A 10961-nucleotide genomic window follows, 5' to 3' on the forward strand; every position below is an offset into this window, starting at 1 on the left:
TTTGATTTTTCAAAGGAAACTAAAACAAGATACTAAAGTCTATGACCATATTTCATAAGTGTAATTTGATTTGTTGTATTTTAAAAATAATTTGTAATACACAAACCAGTTTTTGAAAAATGAAAAAAACCTCAACTCTTTGTTGTGAACAGGCTGTTTAACAGAGTAAATCCATTAAGGTACCTCACTATAGACCACTGTTCCCCTGGAAAAATTAAGTGATACCAATATGAAGAAGTTCTCCATTAGAAAATGACATGTTACATAGATATGGATAAAATTCCAGAAGCAAAGGACAATATGGCAATTTAGGAAAGGATGCTTATAATGCCCTGCAGGAAATGTTGACTGCCTCAATATTGGACTTTAGTCTTAGCTTATCAGATTTACTCTTCCTGGACTTCCCTGGTGGCACAGTGGTTGAGATTCCACCTGCCAATGCAGGGGACATGGGTGCGAGCCCTGGTCCAGGAAGATCCCACATGCTGTGGAGCAACTAAGCCCATGAGCCACAACTACTGAGCCTGTGCTCTAGAGCCTGCGTGCCACAACTACTGAAGCCCGCGCACCTAGAGCCTGTGCTCCGCAACAAGAGAAGCCACCACAACGAGAAGCCCGCGCACCGCAATGAAGAGTGGCCCCCGCTCGCTGCAACTAGGGAAAGCCTGCGCGCAGCAACGAAGACCCAACACAGCCAAAAAAAAAAAAGATTTACTCTTCCTTGCTTTTTCATTTTGCATCTGAACAGAACTTCAAGGGAAGTTAAAAAGCAGACACTTTTCACCGCATGTGGTTTGCTGTCCTCTGTATACAACAGTAGAGCTAAGACTTTTGCCTCCATTTTTTTCCCAAAGAAGAAGTGAGTATTTTTTCCTTTATCACTGGAGCTCATAAACTGAGTCAGTCATCTGCTTTAAAGAATGCGAAATAAGACAGTGTTAAAATGTGAGCATTTTCTCCTATTTTCTACTCAGCCACGTAGTGTTAGCTTGGAAATAGGGCTGCATCCAGAGGGGCCTCTGAGACTGTCTCCTAAATGTAATTGCTTGTGGATGTTGGCTGTGTGTGTCTCTAACCAACTCTGTGTTTAGAAACTGGAATTTGCAGCTTGAAATTGGCCGTAGTGAAAGTATTTACGCCATAGACATTGACAAATGCTGCACATCAGAGATTACCCTCCCTGCAGTGGTTTTCCAACATACCATGGGCAGCAATCAGCTCTCTCTTAACTCAAGACCTATCTCAGGTGGAAAGAGTCTATTTTATGCAAATAGGTTTCTATAAACCATAATAATTCTTTTTATAAAATTCTCTTTCCCTTTCTTCAGAGGCATTACTTCTCGATTTCTTTTTGGCCCTTCCCAATTTTAGTCAGTTGGCTGTCTTTTCTTTTTGTTTACTTTAATCTCCAATAATCTTGCCTATTCAGACTTTAGCCATATGTTCCCATTTCAAAGAAAGTTAAAAACAAGGTTTCACACAAGTGGGAAACCGAGATGTCCTTCTCAGAAGCTGGGAATTTTAAAATTTGGCATATGAAAATTGATCACTATCGTGCTTTCACCATCAAAAACTTAAGACATTGGTCTTTCCTCTTGCCTTTGGATAAAGCCAAGAGAGAGACATTGGCTACTTTGACAACCTTAAAGCAGATTCCAGGAATGTCACCAACAGCATGACCTCTGTGACCAAATCCAGCAACAAGATTGGAACAATTTGAAACAATTCTCTATCATTCTTAGCTACTTCTGCCCCAGTTGTGTAGAGAGAGAGATTTTAAGAACTGAGTTGTGCAATTGTGAGGGCTAACAAATACAAAATCTAAAAAAGACCTTCCCAGGAACTTCTAGACTGGTGTTTGAAAACATATCTGGGTGCCATGGTCAAGCTGACACTTGTCCTTAACCATCACAGTAGCTACTGTTAGACTTTAAAGAAATATGTTTGGTATTTTAAATTTTCATTCCTCTCTTAAGTACATGGAAAACCGTCTTACTGCTGTGGGAAAGGAATGATAAGCTGTTTAAGGTGCTCTGGGACCCAGAGCCATCCAGTTAAGGTCTTTCCTGACTTATGTGGACTTTGCAGGGATCACTTAACTTTCTTGTGCCTGAGCTTGCTGGCCACCCAAGTGGACCTCGCTGAATGTGGTCTGGGGAAAAGGGAAAAACTGCTACTCGGGGGTTAATGGAGTCCATGATGTCTCTTCACACTCCTTTGAAGAAAGGGGCTATGAGAACACAAATGTGATTATTATGAGAGATGTAACACTTCCATTTAGATAGAAATAGAGATTTATGAATTTCTTCTGAGGGCATTCAAATTAAAAGCATCTCTGAGCTACTTGAAGTGCTGTGTTGGGAATAATTACTGAAGTTTTTCTTTAGCCAGCCACTTATACACTCTCATAATTACTATCGTTTTTCTGGCAAAAATTCACAATCAGATACTGAAAAAAAAATACAGGACAAGATTTTTGATTAAGAAATAATAAGCTTGACAAATGTTACAACTAAATATCTCCTTTTGTTTCTGATCCAATTTTTTTTTAATGTGCTTTTTTTTTTCAGACATGGAAGAATGATTAGGGGAAAAATGTTGAATCTTAAAATTTCATATGTTTGTGCTACTGACCGTAGAAAATATAGTATTTAGGCTTATTGTCATGGCTAACCTATCTAGTGACATTATTCATTTTATTATATACAGAATCCTATGTTGCTTCATACCAGGAAAAGTGGCTAAAATAATTGTCTGAATAATTCTATAAAAACAGATACCTATTTTTTTTTTCAAATTTCCCCAAGTATCTAGGAAGGTGGGGGAACTTGAGTTTAGAACCCACATTTTCAATGTGATTAATTATTCATGTAGACATAACTTAGTTTCTTCTTATGGCTAACAAATGTAGATATAGACTTTTATTTCCCTGTGGTGAGAGATTTTAAATCTCATTCTTAAACAAGCTCTCATAAGAGCTTGTATTTATCTGACAGCCACTTCTGTTTCGTTCTATGGAGGAGACTGTGGAAAGTTAATTTCTCACTGCCATTAAGTACCAACATTAATTTGGTCTTAATTATACCTAATTTTGTATAGACGTTGAGAGATTTGATGATCAGTTTATAAAATGAGCCTTCTTATATTTGATGCATCCCTGAGATTTAGAAAAATATCCTTCCATTCTTACAAATACAAAGAAATGTGTAAAGTCTGCTCTCTAATAAAATTCGAAGTACCTTTGATGATTTTGTTTACTCCAGGATCACATAAATGATAACAAGATGATTGCTTTCAGTCTTGTCAAACTAATTCTCCTTACAGACTATGAAGTATATTCCAGACTGTAAGCCAATACATCTTGCTCCGTGGGCTTTTTACAACTTCTCCTACACTTATTCTCATTATTTTCTAACTTCTCATGCTAACATCCTCTATTACTCCACTCTACCGATTCTTACAATGGCTGACTTAAGACCTTTAACATTCTTTTTCAGGATTTAGAAAGAATTTTTAATGGAAATAAAAATTACCATAAAATTCACTCCAAATATAGAAATTAAAGCTATGGAAAGAATGTTATAGATATTTAACTCCATTATTTTAGAGTTAAAGGAACTGAGATCAGGAAATTTGTTAAAGATTTCTCCAAGGACAAATATTTAATGTCTCATTTATTTGGACCCATGTTCCAGTGCACTTTCTACTATCCCACCGGGACAATAAGTAGATAGCTATTTATCAGTTACTAATCAATAATAGCTTACCACATTATAATCTATTCTGTTCAACAATCTATTCTTAAATTCAGTTGGAAAGTGAGTGTTTAAGGGAAAATGTTAGGGAGTGTTTGGGGGGAAAATATTAGAGGAATGAGATATTTAGTGTAGAAATTTGAATCTTGCGATTGAATAAATATATTTTATAAATAAATCAGACCAAGGATCAAATTCCAGCCTGACAGTGTGATGTGCTTTGCTGACTAACTCTCCAGTAAAATTGGTGAAAATTAGTTATTAGAAAGTCAGACTCTGGAACTGGTTCTAAATGCAAACAGAAAGTGAAGCAAAATTTATTCAAATATATCTATGAAAATTTGTTAAGAAAGGCAAGAGTCTGCGGTGTTTGACCCAAGATTGCTCCCTCCCTGTCATCTATCCTCACCTCAGTGATACAGAGACTCCATTCCAGACTGCTGTAGTCAGGAACCCAGGCTTCTCTCTCCTCCCAGATCCAGTTTGGAGGGCTTTCTTCCCAGAAGGAGTAGAACTTTAACTCTTCTCATCCTGTCCCCAGTCACCTGTTGACGAATCTCCGTTCAGGGAAAGTGCAGTTGAGGGATAAGGGCATCCTTCCTCTGCCCTACGCCACTCATTGGACAGAGGCTCTACCTTGAGTGCAACTGGGATCCTGGGGCCAAGCTGCACTTTCCCTGGCTTATGCGGTGGTCTTCCAGGAGACAAGATGAGAGGATCTCAAGCTGTTGCTCCCTTCCCACTCTTGGCCACTGAACTACAGCTCCTAAAACAGGGGCGTCACTCAGAGAGAAGTTTGCCATTGTCCTCACACCAGCTCCAGACTCTTGGCTCAGACTTTGTCCTAAGGGGGCCAGGGAGAATCAGCCCATAAAACAGATAGAATCTTTTCCCATCAGAATTGATCTCATTTACAACAGAGTGTGGAGAAGTTAGAACCTAAAGCACTGTCAAGAGCGCTGGAGGCTGTGGTGAAAGACAAATGAGGGGTTGTTGGTAGACTGAAGACGGTACAACCTAGATTGTACACTGGCTACTTCGGAGGATAGAACTAGGGAATAAAGAGCCCTCCTAGAGGCAGAACAAATATACAAAATGGACCTTAGAAGTTAATCCCTTAAAGGTGCCGCAATTTGACTGGATTAGCTTGTAGAGCAGTTTAGGTCTCAGGGAATTTCTGAAAACAGTAAAACAATCAGCAACAATTAGTGGAGTTCAGAAGACCTCATGCTACACTTAGAACTTCCACCTTGTCCTGGTCCGTTAGGTGACCACTAATTTAAAAGCAAAACTGATCTTAATCAGCCTTCCCTCCCTCGACATGCCCCTCTCCAGAGGGCTTCCAGCACTGATACCAGTAGACCCCTTACTTCAGGGGAGTAAGAGAGTTCTTACAGTCCCTTTTTACAGATGAAGGGTCAAGGGCTTCCTGTAAGTCACTCTGTTCTGACAATAAGTGGAGTACCCTGTGTCATTAATGAATGTTTGAGATAAAAATGGGTCACTGCTTTATAAATGAAAACCAAAAATGTATTTCCAATGTCAGCTATCTTCTCCTTAGCAGGGCATTTTTTTCCTTCAAAAAAATTTCAGTTTTACTTGAGTATTTAGGGCAACTGCAGGTGAGTCTTTTGCTAGTGTTGTTTATTGGTGCACATCGGTGAAAAGGAGCATAAAATAACAGAACACTGAAATGGAGCAACATGAGTGGCAGACACTGAGCAATCCTTGTGCAACATAGGAATCGTTTTTGCTGCTGATTTTATTTTTCTTTTTTTAACATCTTTATTGGAGCATAATTGCTTTACAGTTGTGTGTTAGCTTCTGCTGTATAACAAAGTGAATCAGCTATACATATACATATATCCCCATATCCCCTCCCTCTTGCATCTCCCTCCCACCCTCCCTATCCCACCCCTCTAGGTGGTCACAAAGCACTGAGCTGATCTCCCTGTGCTATGCAGCTGTTTCCCACTAATTATCTATTTTACATTTGGTAGTGTATATATGTCCATGCCACTCTCTCACTTCGTCCCAGCTTACCCTTCCCCCTCCCCGTGTCCTCAAGTCCATTCTCTACATCTGCGTCTTTATTCCTGTCCTGCCCCTAGGTTCTTCAGAACCATTTTTTTTTTAAAGATTCCATATATATGTGTTAGCATACGGTATTTGTCTTTCTCTTTCTGACTTACTTCACTCTGTATGACAGACTCTAGGTCCATCCACCTCATTACAAATAGCTCAATTTCATTTCTTTTTATGGCTGAGTAATATTCCATTGTATATATGTGCCACATCTTCTTTATCCATTCATCCGATGATGGACACTTAGGTTGCTTCCATCTCCTGGCTATTGTAAATAGAGCTGCAATGAACATTTTGGTACATGACTCTTTTTGATTTATGGTTTTCTCAGGGTATGTGCCCAGTAGTGGGATTGCTGGGTCGTATGGTAGTTCTATTTATAGTTTTTAAAGAAACCTCTATACTGTTCTGCACAGTGGCTGTATCAATTTACATTCCCACTAACAGTGCGAGAGGGTTCTCTTTTCTCCACACGCTCTCCAGCATTTATTGTTTCTAGATTTTTTTGATGATGGCCATTCTGACTGGTGTGAGGTGATACCTCATTGTAGGTTTTTTTTTTTGTGGTACACGGGCCTCTCACTGCTGTGGCCTCTCCCGTTGGGGAGCACAGGCTCCGGACGTGCAGGCCCAGCGGCCACGGCTCACAGGCCCAGCCGCTCCGCGGCATGTGGGATCCTCCCGGACTGGGGCACAAACCCACATCCCCTGCATCGGCAGGCGGACTCTCAACCACTGTGCCACCAGGGAAGCCCAGAAGCTACTCTTGAATGTTCTAAAGAGGATACTTTCTTCCACTAAAATAAAAATAGATCAGTGAAAATAATTTTTATTTCATCATTCCCAGGTGTTCCAAGTGTTTTTGAAGATGATGTCCTTGACAATGAGTCTCCTTTTGGTTAAATATGAGCTCTGTTTATCACACACTATAGGAAGGTATTGTAGCAAATGACTCTGAGTGCCATTGAATGAGAAGTGAGTTCCATCCCTCCACTACTAAGCTTTATAAACCAAAGAGGAAAAACTTACCGCAACTTTCTTGCAGTTTATTGTACTAGCTAATTTCATATTCCTGAAATGCTTAAATCAGCTTGTCTCCTCTAATTTGCCTTTTTCCACTGATGCTCATAACTCACCTTGTACCTGGGTTCACCGTAATCAGACCATCAGCAAGTCTCACAGAACATTAGTGATGGATGGATGAAAGCACCATACAAATCTGTCTCACTTCCAACTTCACCTTTTTCTCTACCCATTTTTCACTCTGATGTGCTTTTGCTCTTACCACACACATCTAGAGAAAGGTCAAGTTAGAAACAAGCAGGTCTTGAAGGAAGGTACTCAAAAACTGAACATATTTTAAATGAACAGGTCGAATTTGTTTTTTCTATGTTGACTCACATTCTCAGGACAATTTGTATGAAAATGTATCTGTTACATTTGAATTTCAGATGAGAGATAATTACAGGACCAGAAAGGAGACAATTTTAAATTTAGGTTAGTGGGAAGGTGAAGGGGGTTTAAATGAAAATTATTTTCTGATTGAAAATTAGATTAAGATTTAGTCTAGAAAAACATTAGCACTTAGCTTTGGGTATTAAGCTGATCAGATAAAACATAGGTTGTCTGATAAAATACAGAATGCCCAGTTAAATTTGAATTTTAGATAATTGTTTAGTATCAATATGTCACAAATATTGCATGGGACACACGTATAATTAACTTTTATTTGTTATTTATTTGAAAACCAAATTTATCTGGACTCCTGGTATTTCATTTGCTAAATCTGGCAGCCCTAATTAACATATTGAGATTTAGGCAGCAAAAGGAAACAGGCTGAAACTGAATTCAAGGACTTAAATTTTTTTGTGGTTACTCAGTAAATATTTGGTGAATAAATTAACATATTTAAAATGTGCAGGAGACACCCTGAATTTCAGAGGAAAGATCAATAGCATTTAAAGTTCTCAAGACTCCGTCTGGAGTCTTTCCTTACAGAAAAGGTTACTCTTGAAAGGTTACTCAAATAGGCTTTACTTCAGGGATTTCTAAAATTGGGACCATGCTCTCCTCCATGGGGGAGGGGTGAAGAGTCACCTTGGCAAAAAGCAATGGATGATAAGCATTATAATAGAAAATATATAACTGAAATAAGCCTGAAGGATGTGAGGGGTGAAATTCAAATGCCTCATGCTGAGTGGAGAAAAGAAAGGGGATTCTGCTAAATAATTCAAGTCCAATGAAGCACATGAAACTCCACTGACTATCCCTCACCAAAAGCCACTGATGTTTTAGACACATTTAGCCTCCACCTTCTTACTGAGACTTACGGGGCTGAGCTGGCCAAACAGACCCAGAGGTGGCCAGAGACGCGGGGGTCAGGGCACAGGGTCTCAGGCTGCAAAATAACACCCAAAAGTCAATGCACGTTCCTAGCTCATCGAGGCTGGATGACATGGAAAAAACAGCTAGGTAAGGAGTAGGACTTACCAGTCAACACACAGTCCCTGGAGCATCTTTTTTAAAAAAAACAAACAAAACAAAACAAAGTGCAGAATTGAAGAGCCCATATTATTCTGTCTTAGAGTTTAAGGGCTGCGGAGTCCGGGTGTCCTAAACGCTGGTGGAGGATGTGGGCACCACCCTCAGGGTCTGTGGCCCAGTCATTGTATTCCACCTGTAACTCCAGGGAGTGTTCAGATACTGAAGCTTGTTTTCCTCTGTCCTGCCCTCGCTAAGACCCTAAGGGGCATTACTGGCTTTTCCAAAGGTGACTGGTGTTCTTGCCACCCACGTAGAGAGCCGACCAAGGAAAATCATTTTGCTGTTTCCATTTCAACTCTTAACATTAGAGGGTTTTGTCCTTATGAGTTCCAGCAAGACAACTACTGAACAAAATGCCACAAGATAATGAATTCACAGTCTTAGCAGAATCCTTTATCATTAAAAATTAAAAATATCAGGGACCAAAACCAACCCTTAGGTACTGCTTTCTGGAGAGATGGGTAGTATTGAATATTCCATAGTTTTAAAGTGTTCGTTTGAAAGGTTTGGAGAAAGTGAGATATTTCATTGCCCTCCGTGCTTTGTTGCTACCCCACTTAACAAACCCTAGGGTCAATAAATCACAGAAAATCTCTAGTCCTCTACCTCTGAAAGGTATTGTACTGAGAACAGAAATCCACAGAACAGTAATTATAGAGCAGTAGATGAAGTGGACTTTACAGGGGGACTCTTTGGGTATCAGGATTCATAAGAAGAATAATGATAATGACAGCTAGCATTTATTGAGTGATGTTTATTGCAATCTATCAATGAGTACTTCCAACTATTCCTTAATGAAGTTCCCTATTATTATTCCCATTTACCTAAGAGAAAACAGGCTTACAGGGAGGAAATGCTTCACCCATTTGCAGCTAGCCGAGTCACCAAGACTTGCATCTTGACCTTTGACTCCAGACTGCGTGGTGGCCACCATTCCCACTAGGTCCCAAAGATGAAAGAAACACCAGAGGAACACTCCAAAATGTTTATTGGTTGGTCTACCCTGATGCTTACTTAGGAAATATTTTCCAAGATGTTTAAAGTCAATAACCAGTTCATGAAAAAAACAAAGAAAAAAGAAACCTTATTTTGACTTAAGTCGATTATATATGCAAGGATAGACAGGAATAAAAGCTAACTTTGTGGACATCGAGGCTGCTTTTAGCTTAAACACAAAACAAGGCAACGCAAAACAAAAGCTGTCAGAGCCAGCAGTGAGTTGTGGGTAAGCTGCAGGGGAGGAGACACAGAGGGAAGGCAGAGGTTAAAAGGCTCTGACAGGCAGAAAGCTGGTGTCAGCACGAAGGTAGAGGGCTGTGAATCCATACCGAGTGAGAGGTTCCCACTGTGCAGCCCATGTCAGGGTCCTCTCGGCCCACTCGGTGCTGTGTACCTTCGCCAAGCTCACCTGCTCACCCTCTTATTTGCCCTGGGCTCTGCCAGCAAAGCAGGGTCCCTTAGACGTGGGGACGCTGATGAGAGAGCGGAGCAGAAAAGCCACCCTCAGCAACACGAGGTCCTTGATGATCAAAAGCTTCCACGTGAACCTCCATACTCCCCAAATTGGCATGAATTCCAATGCAAAATCCTCTTGTTTATTAAAAATTGAAGGCAAATTCCTAGTCTCCTAAGAAGCTATAATTCTAATGACTTCACACCACTTTTAAAAGAGAATTCCCTGACAACCATACCTCGAGGGTTTCCTTGAGTTTTCTCTTTTCTGCCACCATTGCCAAAGCAAGAGCTGTTTTGAACTAGTTGGGAGCTCCTTTTTTTTTTTTTTTTTCATCGCTTCTCACCATTTCACATCCCTGGGCTTTACGGAGACTTCCTTAAATTTAGATCTAACTTAGATCACTAGTATCTATAACCTATATAACTCTTACACTGGGTTGAGCCATATGAAATTGACAATATTTGACTGTTTTTTACCTACAGAAATGGTAATAAGATTTAAGATTCAGGTTTCCCCTTTCTTTCACTTGCTAATTTTGACACGCCAGGCTGCAGTTACATAAGTCAATGAGAAAGTCTCTGTCACCTTCCAAATCAATCCCTAAAATTCCCTAACATCCTCCCACAAAACTGCCTCACCCACACTCCCTCTGTTCACATTTTAGGGAATTTATTTATTTTCAGTCATTCGAGGCAACTTTAACACTTGAGGTCACTGTGCCTGCAGCAGGAACCTGTATACTGTGCATGGACACAAAGGTCAAGGTGAGCCGTGAGCTACTCAGGGATGCCATTTCAATCTAAAGTAGAGACACAAGCTTTCTCCATGAAGCCAGATGCTGCATCCCAGCTCAGCATCTGCTAAGGAAGGAAGAGCCCCAATGGGTCCTGTTCTTGGAGAGTGTGCTGGTGAGCCTGTGCTGCTTTTCCTCTCAGCAATGCAGGCGGCAGTAGGACTTAAATGCAGAGCTGTGGCCGGGAATCAGCAGCGCAGGACCTCATGGGGGGACAGCCAGAGAGCCTGTCCCAGAAAGCTGCACTTCATCCACAGTTCCGTTTATTTGCATCATCCTCTGGCACTGCCAGGGCCATCCCACCCCAGCTTTCTCTTACCCCCACGCC

The sequence above is a fragment of the Mesoplodon densirostris genome, chromosome 14 (genome assembly GCF_025265405.1).
Source record: "Mesoplodon densirostris isolate mMesDen1 chromosome 14, mMesDen1 primary haplotype, whole genome shotgun sequence".
In the NCBI taxonomy this organism is placed as follows: Eukaryota; Metazoa; Chordata; class Mammalia; order Artiodactyla; family Ziphiidae; genus Mesoplodon; species Mesoplodon densirostris.